Below are 18,347 nucleotides of genomic sequence, written 5' to 3'. Positions count from 1 at the left end.
ACAGAAAGAAGAGCAGATGTAAAGGCCCTCAGACTGGAGCAGGACTGGCCTATTCAGGGGACAGAGAGAAAGTGAGTGTAGCTGCAGTGTCCTGAGTAAGGGACAAGTGGAGAGAGATGAGACTGTACAGGTAAGCTGGGGCAGCCCCTTGACCTTTCCTGAGAGTTTGGGTTTTATTCTGAATGCAGTGGGCACTCACTGGAGTGTTAAGAGAACTTGACTTACCTTTTAAAAACATTATTCCCGTTGTCGGATAAAGGTTGAACTACAGGAAGACAAGAGGGAAGTAAGACCTATTAGGAGGTAATGCAGGAGTCCAGGCAAGAAATGATGGAGGAGCCCTGGGCCAGGGTTAGAGCAGCAGAGATAGAAATGGACAGGTGGTGGATTTGGGATACGTTTTGGAGGCGGAGCCAATGGAGTACACTGGCCGGTTAGAAGTGAGGTGAGGGGAAACAAAGAAGTGAAGTGTGAGGAACAAGGATGATTCAAGCACAATGATCAAGTTTTAGCCCAAGTGGTTAGGTGGATGATGGTGTCACTTACAAAAGTGGGAAGTCCGAGTCGGGGAGCAGACTTGGGGTAGGAAAGAATCCATATTTCTGTCTTACCTGTGTGAGACGTTCCAAGGAAAGATGTCAAGTGGGCAGTTGGTTAGTCACACCTGGAACTCAGCCGAGATATTTAGGCTGGAGATAGTTATTTACAAGTCATAGACATGGGTGGACTGGATGAGGACACCCAGCTAAAGAAGAGAGGTGCTCAAACACAGAGCCCCGGGCCTGCACCAAGGAGAGAAGGAGCAAAGGGAAATGAGGAATGGCTGGTGAGGTAAGAAGAAAACCAGACAAACATGATGTCACAGAAGCCTAGACAAGTGTTTCAAGAACGAGCAAGTTGTCATCTAGGTTGAATGCTGCCCTGAGGTTGAGTAAGAGGACAGAGAACGGGCCAGTGGCTTTGGCAAGATGACCCTGATAAGGGACTGTTTCATGGGGAGATAAAGACAAAAGGCACATGGCAGTGCAATGAAGAGAAGAAAGCCAAAGAAAACACCCAGGTCGGGTGTCAGTAAGACTCACTGGCCAGGTACTGTAGGGCTAGATGTGGGGAAGCCTTTGTTAGGGATATGCGGCCTTTGAGGTGAATATTTTTACAATTCATTTTTAGTTTACATTTACATACCATGAAATGCACATTTCTTAAGGAATGAGGGTTTTTTTAATCAAGGTAAAATTCACATAACAAAATTAACCCTTTTAAAATGAATAGTTCAGCAGCGTTGAGTACATCACGATGTTGTGTAATCCCCACCTTTACCTAGTCCCAGTTTTCATCACTCCCAAGGGAGACCCCATACTCCTTAATGGTACGGAGTTTTCTTTGGGGATATGCTGTCTTAATTCACCATTTAATTCTCGCGAGTTCACATTTATTTTTTAGGTCTGGGTAGCTAAAGTCCGTGTCACACAGCTCTTTATTGAAAGAACGTGGGCCAAGCCGAAGTAACCTGTGATGTTAGAAGTCAGGATCACGATACTTTTGGGGAGGAGAGAGTTTGTAGTGAAGGGAAGGAGAACACCAGGGGCCTTCTGAGGTGGTCTGTGTCTTGACCTGCCAGGTGGTTGCATGGATGTATTACATAAAGATAATTATTCAAATTGTACACTCGTGATACATACACTTCTCTGTATGTATGTTTCAATTTAAATGTTTTTAAAAAAATGGCTAAAGAATCAGGAGGCTTGGGTGGCAGTTCCAGCGCAGGAGGTGAGGAGCTGTGTGACTCTACGCAAGCCTCTTTACCCCTCTGGACCTCAAATTCCCTCATCTGTAAACGGAGAGGATTGAGCCAGATGCCCTTCAAGGTTGCTTCCGCCCAACATGGTTCCACGTGCAGTTTCCTCCGTTCGAAGTGGGGCATTCTCAGTGCTGCCGAGATCAGCCTGAAGCCCTCACTGACCTTGGCAGAGGGAGAGTCAGGCCTTATTCATGTTCTTCCTTTCAGAAACTAACAGTCGCAGCTGATGTCTCTGTGGTACCACTTGTCAGCGGCAAGGCAGCTGTGAAGTTAATGATAGTGCAAATAAAAAGCTGCTAGTAATTAGGCGGCTGGATGTTCAAGCATTATTGTTATTTTAAAAAATCAATTAGCTGAATAAGAAAATGCCATTGAGACAAACATTTATTTTTTTCCCTAGCACAGTTCCAGCTGGGTAGGAGGATAATGTGGTCAATTCCAGAAGGGGGAAATATGGCGCTGATATATTGGAAATTAATATATGTTTTTAAAACTGCATAGGGGAAGATAGAGGCTTTTAAATTTTTTTTAAGCTTTTGTAAGGGAGGAAGAAGCTTCACATTATCACCTGTGACTTGTACCCACTACTGCTTTATTAGCAAGCCTCCAGCTCTGGCAATGACCACATCCTCATTTCCTCCTTTTAGAAGGCCTTTTGTAACAAAAAATGCTTTTAGGACATCTAGGGTTATTGATCGATATTCCAATCTCTGGGATAAGACCTGGGGAGTGTATGAAGCAAATAAATGAAGAAACAGAACTTTTTTCCTGTACGTCTCTTGTTCATTGTTCAAATCACTGCATTTAGCCAAGCAGGTCATGGAGTATGGTTGTGTGTGTTTAGAGCACCCTTCCGAACACTACCTGGGTCTGCGTCCTGCATTAACCAGGTAACTCTGGGGCCAGTCGTGAAAATTTCCTGTGCTGTCGTTCCCTTAGCTGTGAAAGGAGATTCTGTTAGCACCCACCTCAAGGTGTGTGTGTGTATGTCTATGTATGTACGCACACATGCACACAAAAATTAGTTTGCATGACCCATGGAAAATGCTTTGCTCAACGCCTGACGTGTAGCAGGCACTCAGTAAATATTAGCTTTTTTTACGCTGGGGAAAAAGAGGGAGTTCTTAGGCCTATGGGAGAGGGGCAGGGAAGTGTCAGGCAGCAGAAAGTGGATCCAATTGTTTGCCTTTTGTGTGGCCTTGTGGACTCCTGCATGCAAAGACCCTTGACCACCGTGGTTCTCATATGACCCCCAGCAGGGCTTTTAGACTTCTCTGTGCTTATCAGTTTTGAGTCCCTGCTCGTTGCACTTTTAGAACCACAAATAGCCCTGGAGAGAGGGAGTCAGAAGATCTGACTGTTCCCCTGTAATGGATGATGACCACACCCCCTGCCGCCACAGCTGGTGACACAGGCCTTTAGCATAATGGAAGGCATTTGGGGATCTATTTTTCTCTCACTGCGTAGAGGATTACTCACCTCACTCCTCTGTGTCACAAGGAAGGAGGGGTGGGGGGAACACAATAAACTGCCAAGGATGAGTCAAGTTTTAATAGAGCATCTTTGCTCTGGAGTCAGGGACTGCTGCTTCTGATGCATTCCTGAGATGCAAATTGCAAAGCAAGTCTCGAACTCACGCTCTTTTACTTCTTTCTTTTCGGGGAAGGGTGGCAACTGGAACTGTATTTTTTCTGGAAGTGTATTTTGACTATGTTCTTTCTAGGTTAGAGAATGAGGGAAGGTGGTACTCCCAGAGCTGGCTCCTTTAGGGCTTCTATGAGTCTTGATTACGAACCAGGCTGGTTCGTGCCACTTCAGCTCTTACCTTCTCCTAAATCATCCACCCCCATTTGAGCATTTCTGCCCTTCCGGTCCAGGAGTGGCCACGGTCAGCGGGCTCTGGATTAGAAATGAGTGTGGAGAACATCCCCTTCCCTGACCAGTGCACTGCTGTGGCCTTCTTAGCAGATATGTCATCTATGCACTGCTAGGTTTAGTTCAGTCAAGAAGCCGGTTGATTCCCACAGGGGTGTACGCGCCACCACCTGTGGCTCCAACCTCCCTGTAAAGCTCCTTCCTCAGGGTGGCATGGAGTGTTTCGGCAGGAGGTGTCAAGGGAGAGGGATGCTAATGAGGGAGAAGAGACGTGATCAGTCTTATGATCACTTAGTGTTGAAGCTAAAGGATATTTCTTATAACACGGTGCATTTGCATATATTTTTTATTTCCATGGTACGAAGCAGTGGAACAATCAGAAGGAAAGTAAAGGGTGGGGGCGCCTGGGTGGCACAGCGGTTAAGCGTCTGCCTTCAGCTCAGGGCGTGATCCCGGTGTTCTGGGATCAAGCCCCACATCAGGCTCTTCCGCTATGAGCCTGCTTCTTCCTCTCCCACTCCCCCTGCTTGTGTTCCCTCTCTCGCTGGCTGTCTCTATCTCTGTCGAATAAATAAATAAAATCTTTAAAAAAAAAAAAAAAGAAAGTAAAGGGTGGGGCAAGTTTAGGGTACAGGGCAGGAGAGGAGAATATAGGACATTGCTGAGTTGACCAGCCAATTGGCAGGAGGCATATTTTGAGCATCTCCAAAGATCATAGGAAACAACATTGCAGAAAACATGGATTTTAACTGAACTATTATGCTTGAGGCCAGCAGTTCCCAAACTTTGCTGAGCATGAGAGTTATGGGGAGCTTTCCAATGATACATGTTTGGGGCTTTGTGCCGGGGAATTCTGAGTCCCCGGTCTTGGATAGGAATCTTCATTTTAGAAGTTTTCCCAGGTGGTTCTGGTGACCACTCAGGTTGTTTAATTACTAAGTTGTGCCACATTTCGAGGGGAGATGTTCACATATTATCTACCACCAACAAGGCAGCTCAGGCTTATTTCTAAACCTTTTGTTATGGAATGTAACACACAAACAGAAAAGCACACAAAACGGAAATGTGGCTCAAAGCAAACACCCAAGTGTCAGAATAGAGCATTGCCAACAGATACGTTTTTTGGCAACTAAATAAAAATCTTCAAAATTTCCATGTTTATAAACCACTGGAGCTATTCCATCTCTCCAGCACCTGAATTGCAAGCCTTGGGTTTTAGGTTTATCTCTGATAACTCATGAGCTTTTCTCTGGCTCAGGAGCTGACTTTTCACCCCTCATAATCTTGCCCTTGGATCCTGTGATTAAGCAGGAGTCAGAATCTCATTTCAAACCCCAGCTAGTTCCTCTACTCGCCTATGATCTTGGGCAAGTTCCCTTACATCTCTGGCCTTAGATTTCTCATCTATGAAATAAGAAAAAGAGCAATATCTACCCCATAGGATTTTGTGAGCATTAAATTTATTGAGCAAACTCGCTATTGCCTGGCAATCTACGATTTTCCTATCAGACTCTGTTTTCACTTTGCTCTTCTCCAAAACGTCTCTTGCCAGAAATTATCCCTGTGCCAGAGGTTTGTGCCATTTACCTCTGCATAGAGACATGCTCTCTTATCTCATGTCTTAAAAGGAAACAAGCAAATAAAAAACGCTCCTTGACCCCACATCTCTCTCCTGCTATTACCTTATTTTTCTGCCTCCTTTCTTGGCAACAGTTTTTGTAATTACCGTCCCTGCTTATTCACTCCATGTGGTCTCCTCTGTGCTCTGCAGTTGAGCTTCTGTTGTCCCAAAGCCACCGAGACCACACCTGTCATGATGACCAAGAACATCTGCATTGCCCAGTCCAGCAGTTACTGTTCTATTCGGAACTTAGTTGGTCTTTCAGCAGCATTCGACAGAGTGGGCCATGCTGAGAGCTGGGGAGAGAAGCTTCTGAGCAGAGGAAACTGAAAGCCCAAAGGCTCTGAGATGGGGACAAGCTTAGTGGGTTCAGGAAGCAGAAAAAAAGGCTGGTGTGGCTGGAGCACAAAGAGGGAGGAGTATAAGCTGAGAAGGCAAAGGTCTCCAGGGGCCAAACTATGTGGCACCTTGTCAACTGGAGTGAAGGTTCTGCGTGGCGCCTGGCACGGAGCAGGTGCTCAGGGTTAACTATTATCACCATTATTATTAAGATCTTAATAGTGCCGAGTGTGACAAAGAGGGGAAGGGGGCTGGATAGGGAAATAAATTAAAATTCCCAGGTCTTGAAGAGCTTTTAGCCTATTGAGGGTCTAGATTATACATAGGTAACTGAATGAGAGCTCACAAGCCGATTTCTTAATGGTCAATCTGTCGTCATCACCCCTCCCCCTACCACACACATTTTCTTGGTGAATTGTGTCCCATCCTGTGATTCTCTCTGGATAATTAAGGTTTAGTTTTTCACTTGAAAGGGAGCAAAAGTGGGCTGTAAGTCCCTGTGAAGAAAGAGATGACTAAGAAGCTACTAACCATGAGGTTACCGTGTGGGCTGAGGACAGACACTGGCCCCACGTCCTCTCTCCTTTTCCAGACTGCTCAAAGTAATCACCTCCAAGTAAATAGTAGCTGGTCTGTTGTTTCATTTGTGCCAAGCTGCAAACTGCACAAAGGAAATCAGACTCTGGAAGCAGCCCTTTGATTTCCTGATGCAACACATGTGACCTAAAGCAGGTGTGTTTTTATCCTCCTGGTGTCCTTGCCACACACATTTCTACTGTGGGCACACCTGCAGACAGACACACACACACACTTAACACACATTCAACATATAAACACCCTTATGCGCACACTCATTGCACCCCCAGATACTTAATGTTCACACTCAACACACACACATCTTTGTCATAGCTAAAATTAATTTGCTTTCATTTCCAAACTCTGACGCTTGCAGAGTTCTTCCTCAAAATGATAAGTCCATGTAAAGGAGTAAGATCACTGTGTTCCCTGTTTTTGATTCTGGTAGACCATTCATATGGCAAGAAATATGCTAGGGTAGAATGTATTCCATTCTTAATCTGATTGTTTTCAGACTTTTGTGCTTGAGGACATTTTGTCATTATACTGGTTTTCTGGTATTCCTCTTTTTCATGTCTGGAAGCTCAATATTCTTTTCTGTCAGGCACCATTTCCAGCACTCCAGGCCAGCGTGATGTCTTTCTCCTCTCCATTTTAGACTCGAAAGCATCTGTCGAGTGTCTGAATGTGTCTGGCTCAATACAGGTGTTTCACTTGAAGAAAACCTAGTAAAGTATGAAAAGTCAAAGCCACAGAAGGACTCAGCAAGATTTCCTTCCTATGTTAGTAGTTTTCTTGTTTTTTTTTTTAATTTTACTCTATGTTAATAATCTTATTTTATTTTAGAATCTATCAAGCACCCTCTGATGGGAAAAAATAAAAGGTCCATCACTCACAGATCGCTTGAGAAACAATGAAATACACAACATTAAAACCAAGAAATTCTATTCATGGAAAGACACAAAGGATGAAAAAACAAGCCACATAGTGGGGGGACATGTTTGCAGCCCATTAATGCTTATGGGAGCTTTAAGAATCAATTCAAGTAGAAATGGGCGGAAAATCACTTTACACGAGAACTCCGAATGCCTGGTGAACGTGTGAGGCGTGCCCAACCTCACTACCACGTCACTATCAACAAAAGCCACGGATTATTAATAGGGGGTAAAGTCTTAGATCGACAAAAACTAAGAAGTCTCGTCATTCCCGACGTTGACGAGGGCGCTGAGCAGCAGGAGCTCTCCGGTGGGAGGGGAAGCGATTCAAAGCCTTCGCCACACTCTTTGGCAGCATCCACTGAACACAAAAAGCCCGACCCGTGAACAGCAGTCCCACTCCAAGTCCTCGTCCTAGGGACTGACAACATGCACAAACCCAATGATGAAAGCAGCATGATTTGTGATGGTTGCAAAGTAAAAACAAGACAAACGACCACCAGTAGCCGACTGGCTGAATAGATGATGTGCTGTGCACACTACGGAATCGTTGACAGCAGCACAGACCATCAGGCCACAGCTTCAAACGATGACGTCAGTGAAGCTCACAGACTGTACCCTCCATCCGTTCCAGGCACCAGACACTCCAGGGTCAGACACTCCTTATAAATTCCGTAACTTCCTAGTGCTGGAGTTAGTCCCGTCTGCAGAGCCTGTGCCTGCTTGGTGCCCAGACATCTTGGGGCATGAGAGAGGGTCCCTGAAAGGGTCTTGGGTAAGTCCTCCTAGGCTCCCTTGGGCATTCCTGTGGTGGTTCCTGTCACTGCTGTTGGGAGCATTTGGTCTGCTGGTTCTCGAATCACAGGAGCTCGTTCAGTTGAGTCGTACGTCCCTCCTGCTCCTCAGAGGCTGGATACTTGTCCTTCGCAGTGTTTCCCCAGCTCCTGCTGCTGTGCTCTGCGGTGCACCCTACGTTCCTGGTGCCACCTCCTCGGGGGCCTGGGGATGGTGCAGGGCCCATGAGATCCTTAGGTTCTTACATCCTTCATTCGTCTGTTCCCACCTCTTGAGCTTAGTACATTTGTAAGTGTTTTTTCTCGTATAGGATTTCAAGCCATATACCTGTTGTCCAAAGTAAGGTTAATCCTAGAAGCATTAGAGGATGAGGCCATCCTGGCCCTGGCCTCTACAGACATAGCCCAGATCGATGACTGCGTAGAAGACACACAGTGAAAATGTTAAGACATTGAGTGAATGCAAACTACCAGGAACCTGCCCTTTCCTCCAGAAAATCACCAGCCACCTCTTTTCCTTTCCAGCTTCAGATTCCTATAACCCCACTCCTTAACTGCATCTTTCAGCACCTCCAAAATTGATTCCCAATCTGCCTCCCCATCAGCACTTTTTAAAAACCTCGAACACAGCATACTACACACACAGTTTGCCTTTTCCCCTGTATTTCCTGGCAATTGGACATTTAGGTCTGCCTTGTTAAAGGTTTTGCACTAGTCCAATATAAAGAGGTGCTAATGGCTGGACATTTGGGATTTTTTTCCTGGTTTTTGTCTGTTAAGAGGCTGCAGTGAAAAAGAACCTCCCTGTCTAATCATCCTTCTGAAGACTGAGTTTCTTTGGGTAATATTAAAATGTTTAACTTTTTCTTTTAAGAAAGAGGATGTGAGCAGAGAGGAGTCTTCTGTGGGCCTGCTGGGAAATCAGGGCTCTTCTGTGTGTGGCAGGGTCATCTTGGGAGAGCTGCTTATCACAGGGAGGTGACGTGGAAAAATTCCTGTAAGAATGGTCTGGATGAAATGCACTAGCACATTAGTCAAGGTGCTTTAAGAAGTTGAAAACATTATACAGCAACAATAAGGTGTGACTAAAGTAATGGGGCAGATTTGACTGGAATCTCATACTGCAACCAGCCACATATTTTTGTGTTTGATGAGATGATACTCAGAAGACTGCGAATCCCTAATCCAGACAGACTCAGGTAAAAAGTAGAAATGTATTGTCTCGTGTAGAAGTCCATGCGGTAGCTGGCTTCATGCACTGTGAGATTCAAATGCCCAAGTGATGTCACAAGGACTGGATTTTTCTTCTTGGCTCTGTCTTCTGACGTGTTGGCTCTCATAAGTCTCCTTGTTGTGGGGACAAGATGGCTACAGCAGCTCAAGCCTCATGTCCCCTCAGGCTTTGGTACAGACGGAAAGGGAAAGAGTCTTCTTCCCCAGTAGCTGAAACCTGCCCCAAGTGGAGTCTTCTTGACCCTAATTGGACAGTTGTTGGTCAGGTGGCCATCCCTGAACCAGCCAGAGAATCTGATTCTCCGGCTGTCTCAGCTCAGATGTAATACCTTTCTTGGGACTCAAGGCAAAGTCAACTCCACTAGAATCCTGTGGACTGAGAAGACAAGAGTAGATATCTGAACACAGACCCAGTGCTATTCTGGCATTAAGTGAACTGGACATTGAGCCATCAAGAAGCCACAAATTTTTACTGCATTTAGGGACAGGCTGTTCATGAGCCTGTCATTTCAAAATTGTGGCTCAGCTGAGTTTCCTTCAAGGAATATCTTCACATTTTGTTTTAGGGGGTGGGAGAACCAACAATTAGAGGCATGTGTATGGCAAGAAAAATGTTTGCATATTGAAATGGCCTTTAAAAGTGTTTCTCTTTTTTTGAGATAGCTCTTCCTCCCTGTAAAGAGGTTTGCCTCACAAAGGTCTAGCAAAAGGAAGGTAGTTCTTAATCAGAGAACCCTAGAACAGGTTCTTTCCCCACCCCTGTGTCCCAACAGCCCACCATGTGCAGGAGGGTTTCCCAGCTTCGGTGGGCCCTTTCAACTTGTCCCCTCTTGTACTCCCTCTGGTAAGCTGTGCTCACCTTCCCCACTCTGTTTACATTCCTCACTCCATTCCCTCTTGAAATAAAAACCAGTAACCTCTTCCTCAGTTTCTCTCTTTTTTCTGTCTCAACTCTGGCCTTCAGCAGCACTTCTATTTAGTGGTACAGGGTGAGCAGTCTTCCCAAGAAAAGTTTTTCTACATGTCTCTGGTTTTACCTGAATTGTTTTTGTTTGAGGTTTAAATGGATCTATTGATTTTTTGACCCATTCAGGAACTTTGCTATTTTTAAATAAAAGAGGGATGTGCCAAGTAACGGCAAATTGAAATCATCTCCATTGGTGCAAATCACCTTCAGGAAGGACAGACTACCTTTTGGAGGCCTGACGTAGTAGGGGAGGGGCTCCATTCTGGGTGCAGAGATCTGGGTGCAGAGCTGCTCTGACCCCAGCCCCTCCTTGGTGGCCCTGCACCAGCCCTGTCTGCACTATGAGGGGGTCTGTCTGGAGATGGATCTAAAGCCCCTCGAACTCTGATGACTCACCTGGGTCCCTGAGTTCAGGGTCTCAGTGGATGTCACTCTTTCCCCTGCACTAAAGCCCAGGAAAGCCCCAGGGCATGGGTCACCAGGTAGCAGCCCAGTGGGCTTGCCTGTGTCCTTGGACAACCATCGTGCCTGTCTGGGCAGGGGTACATTGTGAGGTCCAATTTATAGGAATGGAAGGATATTAGAGAAATGGATTTTTGTTCTGTGAAAACCCTAAATGAGTGAACCTCTTACTTGCACCCACTGGGCCTGTGACACAGGAGTAGGCCTCATGGTTGGTGTTAAAGGATCGCATGTTTGGGGGCACCTGGGTGGCTCAGTCGTTAAGCATCTGCCTTCTGCTCAGGGCGTGATCCCAGAGCCCTGGGATCGAGCCCCGCATCAGGCTCTCTGCTCCCCTAGGAGCGTGCTTCTTCCTCTCCCACTCCCCCTGCCTGTGTTCCCTCTCTCGTTGGCTGTCTGTCAAATGAATAAATAAAATCTAAAAAAAAAAAAAAAAAAAGGATTGCATGTTTGTGTCCACCACCATCCAATTCGTATATTGAAACCTTAATCGCCATGCGATGGTTTTAGGTGGGGCTTTTGTGAAGTAATTAGGTCATGAGAGTGGAGCCCCCATGAATAGGATTAGTGACCTTATAAAAGAGAGCCCAGAGAGCTGGCTCATTCTCTTTCCACCTTGTGAGGATACAGTGAGAAGCTGATTGTCTGTAGCCTGGAAGAGGGTTCTCACCAGACCTGACCAGGAAGGCATCTGCTTCTGAGTTTTTAGCCTCTAGAACTGTGAGAAATAAATGTGTGTGGTTTAAGCCACCCAGTCTATGGTAATCTGTTACAGCAGTGTGAACTAAAACCGCTGGGTTGGAAGAGGTGTTCTCTGCATACACGGGGGTCTCTCCATAGTCCCTCATGTTCATTTCATTTCCCCAGTCCTTGCCACCACTGACTAGAATATGCCAGTGTGGTCAGGCAGGAAATGTGAGGAGGTCTCTTCCTCCACACCCCTAACCTGACCAGGGAGGCATATTAATCACCGAAGGGGACATAGAGCTGGTCACTCATCAAGCATTTTCCCTCCCCTGGGAACACATCAGAGTGGAACAGAAGAAATTCCTGGAAGGGTCACCGGCTTAAGAACACTTATGGCCTAGACATTTAATAACAAAACACTAGGTTAATGTCTCCTGGGACCAGAGAAACTAGGGTCCATTCATCCCAGAGCCCCAGGAACAATGGCAACCAGTCAAGGAAGCTTAGAGCTTGCTGAGAGTTTGGTGTTGGGCATTTGGAGGAGATGGTAGGTGGAGGTTCAGGATTTCACGTGCCTGGCCTTCTGGCTGCGGGCTTGACTCATCCAGACCCTTCCTAAATGCTTTCATTAGCCTTTCCCTGCTCAGAAAATTTCATGAGTCTCTAGTGTTCTTTCTTCTTTTTCTAAGATTTTATTTATTTATTTGACAGAGAGAGAGACAGAGAACAAGAACAAGCAGGCAGAGTGGCAGGCAGAAGCAGGCTTCCAGCTGAGCAGGGAGCCCGACATGGGGCTTGATCCCAGGACCCTGGGAGGATGACCTGAGCTGAAAACAGACACTTAACCTACTGAGCCACCCAAGCGCCCTGAGTCTCTAGTTTTCTAAAGAAAAAAAACTGACCTCCCTTGCCAGGCCAACGCTCAAGACTATTCTAGTGTTCCACAATGGAGTCTTCTGAACCCTTTTCCAGTTCTGCCTCCATAAGACATCTGAGGGCAGTGAGGCACAAGCCTCCATCCCTGCCCCCCGCTCCTTCTCCTCTAGTCCTTGCTCCTTTTCCAAGGTCCATTTCTGGGTCATCTTTCTTCTTCTTCTTCTTCTTTTTTTTTTTTTAAAGGTTTTGTTTATTTATTTGTCAGAGAGAGAAAGAGAGAGAGCGAGAGCACACAAGCAGGGGGAGCGGCAGACAGAGGGAGAAGCAGGCTCCCCACTGAGCATGGAACCCGATGTGGGACTCGATCCCAGGACCCCGGGATCATGACCTGTGCCGAAGGCAGATGCTTAACCCACTGAGCCACCCAGGAGTCCCTGGGTCATCTTTCTTCTTGAAGCATCCCCTATCTACCGGGCCCCTGTGGGTCCCTTATCTCTCTGAACTCCGCTATAGGAATGAAGTGCTACAACCCAGTTTTGACCGTCTACATTATAAGCTGTATGAAGACAAGAACTGGTCCTGTGTTGTTCACCACTATATAACACTCATCATCTAGGGCAGTAGCTGGCACATAATAGATGCTCAATGGATACTTGCTGATTTAATTAATTCCGTTTTTTATTATTTGTTTTGTTTAATGTATGGAATTTTGTTGGCCCAAGTAGACTGAAAGCTCTTCAAAGCTTAAACCTGTTCTATAACAGGTACTTGTAAAACTCTTATCTATTGATTTAGCTGGCCATCAGAGCCCAGAGAGAGTAGTTACTACGTAGGATTGGGCAAGGCTGAGTGTCTTTGCAGATGCTTTTGCTGGAATGCAATTTGACAATACAAACCAAGAGCCTTAAAACTGTCTATATCCTTTGACTTGGGAATAGTTCTTCTAGAAATCCATCCTAAGTAAATTAACTGACATGTCATCAATATTAATAAAACAAGAGTGGCTGCAATTTACTAGACTGCTTAGCACTTATACATGTCAGACCCTCAGCTGCCAGCCACTTTACATACCTTCTTTCCTATGATCCTCTGAATCACCCCGTGAGATCAGTAGTATGATCCTCATTTCACAAATGAGACACTGAGGCCAGAGAAGTTCATGGAACTGGAACATCCCTGGTAAATGAAAGAGTCAGAATCTGACCTGGGAATGTGTGATTTCAAAGCCCATGCACCGCATCCTTATTATACCAGTAGAAAATCAGGAGCAATATAAATGTCTAGCAAGAGGAAATGAATTCATTATGGTATATCCACAATATGGGATTAGCCATCAACAATAATGTTTTTGGAAGACAGTTCAACAATGTGGGAAATACTTCAGATAAAAAGTTAAGTGAAAATAATAAGATTCTGAAATGGGTTGAATGGTGACCCTAAATATATGTCATATCTAAATCCTTGGAGCTTACGAGAGTGACCTTATTTAGAAAAAAGATCTTTGCAGATGTAATCAAGTTAAGGATCTTGAGATCAGATCATCCTGGATTACCTAGGCAGGTCCTAAATCAAATAACAAGCATCCTTCTAAGAGATGGGAGAGAGAAAAGACACAAGTGTAGAAGGCAATGTAAAGATGGAAGCAAAGATTGGAGTGATGTGTCTACAAGTCAAGGAATGTTAGCAACTATGAGAAAGAAGAAGCAAGAAACAAATTCTTCCCTATGACCTCTGTAGGGGCATACCCTGCTGACACCTTGGTTTCAGACTTCTGACCTCCAGAACTGTGAGAAATAAATTTCTGTTGCTTTCAGCCACCAAGCCTGTGGGAATTTGTTGCATCAGCCCCGAGAAACAAATACAGATTTCTAGCCATTTATGCCTTTAGAAACCTTACTCCCTGTCATGGCAATCCAGACCTGCTGCACTCTGACCCCAACCTACATCTCAAGCTGGCAAGGAAGTGCTGTCCTTTCTCTTTCCTGGGCCTGTGTCCCCTGAGTTCTCCACCTGCCCAAGAAGAGCAATACAGATACAGACATGTACCAATATGTCTGTTATAAAAATCAGTATTTAACACCACTACTGGGATTCGGTGCAGTCAATGCAGACCAAGTGCCAAGCACTGTCCTAAGCATGAGGGACAGCATGAAGACCCACTTCCGTTATGTGGTGCTTTAGAGTTTGCAAATCACATCCACGTGCCTTGTCTATTTGATCTTCACACCACCCTATAAAGTAAGTAAAGCAAAACATTTTACACCTGTTTTGTAGGTGAATAAGCTGAGGCTTCACAGATATTAAGTGCCTTGCTCAAAGTCATGCAGTAGGGCGGAGCTTAAACCCAGGTTTCCTGCTTATACGAAGTTCCCTCCAGACCCAATGTTTTGGAAATTCAGGGAGAGGAAAGTGGATCTTAGAAGAGGTGAAATTCAAGCAGAGTTGTAAAATGATAGAATCCCAGTAGATTGGGGGTTGGCAAATTGTGGTCTGTGGGCTAAATCTGGCCTGCTTCCTATTTTTGTAAATAAAGTTTTATTAGAACACAGCCCTGCTCATTCATTTACCTATTATGTATGGCTGTTTCCATGCTACAACAGCAGAATTGAGTAGTTGTGACATAAATTGTATGACCTGAAAAGTCTAAAATGCTATTTGAGCTTTTACAGAAAAAGCTTGTTGACCCCTGCAACATATGGTTCCTAGTGTACGGGAGGAGCTTGTGGGGTGGAGATTGCCTACAAGATAAGGAAATCCATAGCTTCTGGTTAAAAGTAACATTCGATTCCTTGGAATAACTATATTTCTGGTCTTAATAGCAAATTATGTGGTATCTATTATTATTTGCCAAGCAGTATTTTAACTGCTTTTCACATACCAACAATTATTATTGTCGTCATCATCACCCCACTTTTATAGATGAGGAAGTAAGGCCAGAGAGATCAAGTAGCATGCTCAAGCGTGCACAGCTAGCAAGCAGCAGAGCCACTGGTCTGTGCCGGGTAGTACCTGCCAGAGGCTGTGTGTGGAACTGCCTCCACATTGCTTCTCACACCCTGAGGAATCCTGGGAATTCCTTCATTCACTTGGTAAGAACGTTCAGAGCCCTGCTGTGATGTAGGCCCGGTGCTAGATGCTGTAATAAGAGCCACTGTTTCTTTCTGCTCAGGCATTGCCTACCATTTTCCTGACAGCCCCCCACACCCAGCCACTCATCTGGGAGCAGAACCACTGTTTGCAGCATGGTGACTCTCTTGATGCACTGGCCTTGGGAGGTCAGGGAAGCTATGACAGAGCAAATGTAAAGGCTTTTCCAGAACAGAGACAAAGTGCTAAAGCCATGATGCCGTGATCAAAGACAGAGTCACCAGCTGAGTAAGGCAGGGAGGGAGGCCGCAGGCCCTGTCATGATGTGCAGGGACTAGTCACCTCGGCCATGAGGGTGTCTTCTATCCACTGAGGCTGCAGGACTCTACTGAAAGTCGCATCGTGATGAACTGGAGAACAAAGGCAAGTCAGCTAGCTCCAGGATAGTAACCTGGCCCAGCCGCACCAAGCAGCTTCACTCAGCAGCCTAAACATCCTATTGTGGCTTATTTCTCATCCCCCTTCAAAGGTGATTGATTGGAACAAGAAAATGAGACACAAAATTTCGTACTGAATATATCATCCGAGATCGGGGAAGGGGAGGGCTGCTCCATTGGGGTATGTTTAAGAGCAAGCAAGGGGCACACTGGAGAAGGTACCCATCTGCAGGGGTGAATGCACCTGTCTCTGGCCTCCTGCCCTCCACCCCCAGTGGATGGGGAGATGGGAGTGGGGAGAGAAACTGTCTAGAGTCAGTACCAGCCCCTTCCACCCACAACCGCTGCTCCCCAGGCAGCAAGCCTGGGAGGGGAAGACCAGCTTGTACCTCAGTGCCTCTGTCACACAAATCCCTCCCTCCTCACCCCACAGCCCAATACTGAGAAGAAGAAGAACAAAGAATTGATCAAGGCTCCTGGCCCTTGGGAGGTGTTGCCCACAGCATCAGTCATGGAGTCCTGGGTGTCAAGTTGAAAAAGAAAAAAAAAAAAAAAAAAAGCACACACTCCACCCCAAACAAAATGGAATGAGAGAGAACACACTTGAGTATAAATAACAGGCTGTCCTCTCAAGATAGCTCCATCATCTGGAGGTGAGCCCAGAAGGCAGGAGAGAAAACCGTTTCTGAGTTTCCTAATCATTGCTGGAGTGCTGCAGCCCTCAGGGGACGGGTCCACCTCGGCCATCTGCCCATGATCTCCGCTGACAGTCCCTGGCACACGGCTGGTGAGCTGGCTGACTGGGGGCCAGGGGGCCCTTGGAGTTCAAAGAGGTGGGCTCTTGAGAAAAAGGCAGAGCACCAGGATCCACTTGAAAGGCACACGGAGCCTGGCTTGCATCTCAGCCTCCGTGAGCGTCCCCTTGGCTGGTGCCTCTGCGCTGAGGGGCTGGGCACCATTCATGGTACTGGCCGCCTCTGTGTCTGGAGCTAAAGCTCCCAGCTGCACGCAGTCCTGGCCAGGGTCTCAGGAATGAGCTGGCCCGCAGCATTTGTTCCAGGTGCCCAGGTCCAGACCAGCAGATGCCGCCATTCGCTGAAATCAGCACATGATTCTGGAGAGCCTCCATAAGCCATGCCCAGGGCCCAGAGGCACCGAGGGCCCAGGCCCTGCACACTCTGAGCTTAAAGGCTCGTTGGGGGACACAGCTCCGAAACAAATAAATACAGAGCCGTGCATGACGCTGTGTGCTCTGAAAGAGACGATCCAGGTGCTGAGAGGGGAGGTGCCAGGAGACCTAAGTCAGCTGGGGGCCCAGAGGAAGTGTCAGGCCTGCCGTGCGGCCTGGTGGCGAGTGGGCTGCCATGGCTGGGGGAGGGGGAAGCCACACAGGCAGAAGAAACCACGCCCGCGAAGCACAGGGCTTAGGCCGCCAAGAGGCCACCAATGACCCGAGTCGGGTACAAGAGGAGAGAGTAGCTTGGGAAGAGGATGGGTCTCAGGCGGGGCCCAGTCTGATGTGATTTTGCTGGGGTTTCCCCAGGGCTCAGCTCTTCAGGCACCGAACAGAGCAGCACCAGCTCTCTCTCAGGAAATTCAAAAGTTGTTTACTTACTGTTTTTCTCCCTCTCTCAACTTTAAATTTCTCTTTGCATTTACACCAGAGCCTGCAGCTTCCCCCCGCCCCCGCTGTCCATGTTTGTTCCAATGCCATCGTTTCTCCCCCCTCTGAGCTACCCTGAGCAAAAATATATGTCTAGGATAGATACCAGAAGACAAGAGAAGGACACTCCGAAGGGCCCTAACTTGGGGTCTCCATCTCTGGAGACCCCATTCTGTCCTGTGCTGGAGGCAAAGCTGTCACAGTGCAGGAGGTGGGGGGAGCCAGGGGCCGCTTCGAGTCCTGGCTCTGCTCCCTGCTGACCGTGTGCGACCTTGAGCAAGTCACCCCCCACTCTGGGTATTTGTTGCCTCATCTGTGAAATGAATGGATTGCACCAGGTCAGGGAAGCCCTACCTGGGATCCACAGGTAAGCTTTCGGGGGTCCAAGGATCCCTGGAATGGTATGTGAAATGTCGTGGATATGAGTATTATGCATTTTTCTGGGGGAGGGTCCGTAGCTGTTATTCAATTCTCAAAAGAGACCAGGACCCCAAAAACAGGACCAGCTATGCTGGGTGGTGTCTGTGCCCACAGCTCTCGCAGTTGTCCGATTGTCTACTCTAAGGTCTCATCGGAGGAGCACTTACTGTAAAGTTGACAAGACACTGGCTTCCCGGGGCCTTCAGAGCAGGGAGAGGCTGGGAGTGTTCCAAGCAGGGAAGCGGCCCAGGGTACAAACAGGAAGTGCTTCTATGTTTGTATTTCTGGTAACCTGGTTAAGGAGGTCTCTGAGGAAACGGCCCTGAGTCTGTGGGGTGTCAGCAATTTACCGTGATCCCCGCCCCCACATCTATATAAATATTCACTTTTGTCCTTAACTTTGTTTTCAGAGTTTTGTGGGTTTTTTTAAATTAAGGAATGCCCCCCCAATTCCAAGTCTTTGGTTGGCTCCTGGGTCAAGGTCCAGTGTGACCTAGGCAAAGATGACCCAGTGGCGGTGGGGGTGGGGTCCCACATCAGGTGCTGCTCTGACGGGCCAGCTCTCCCCTTCCTT

General features: G+C 46.8%; 1 long non-coding RNA gene across 2 annotated transcripts in view; it reads left to right on the top strand.

The window, feature by feature from the left end:
* The window catches only part of LOC123795950 (uncharacterized), a 63,076-nt gene that overhangs the window by 29,547 nt on the left and 15,182 nt on the right, over positions 1-18,347 (top strand). Inside the window, exon 3 of one of the 2 annotated variants that reach the window (XR_015724731.1) lies at positions 7,059-11,042. The exons of the other annotated variant lie outside the window; for it this stretch is intronic. This is a non-coding gene — a long non-coding RNA (uncharacterized LOC123795950). Of the gene's footprint in view, positions 1-7,058; positions 11,043-18,347 lie in introns of those variants that run through there. 2 annotated transcript variants of the gene reach the window in all.

Source organism: Ursus americanus, chromosome 6, assembly GCF_024610735.1.
Source record: "Ursus americanus isolate L20-20 chromosome 6, mUrsAme1.1.p, whole genome shotgun sequence".
Classification (NCBI taxonomy): Eukaryota; Metazoa; Chordata; class Mammalia; order Carnivora; family Ursidae; genus Ursus; species Ursus americanus.
Note: the sequence above shows the minus strand (reverse complement) of the source record. Positions and strands in the feature narration are given on the sequence as shown.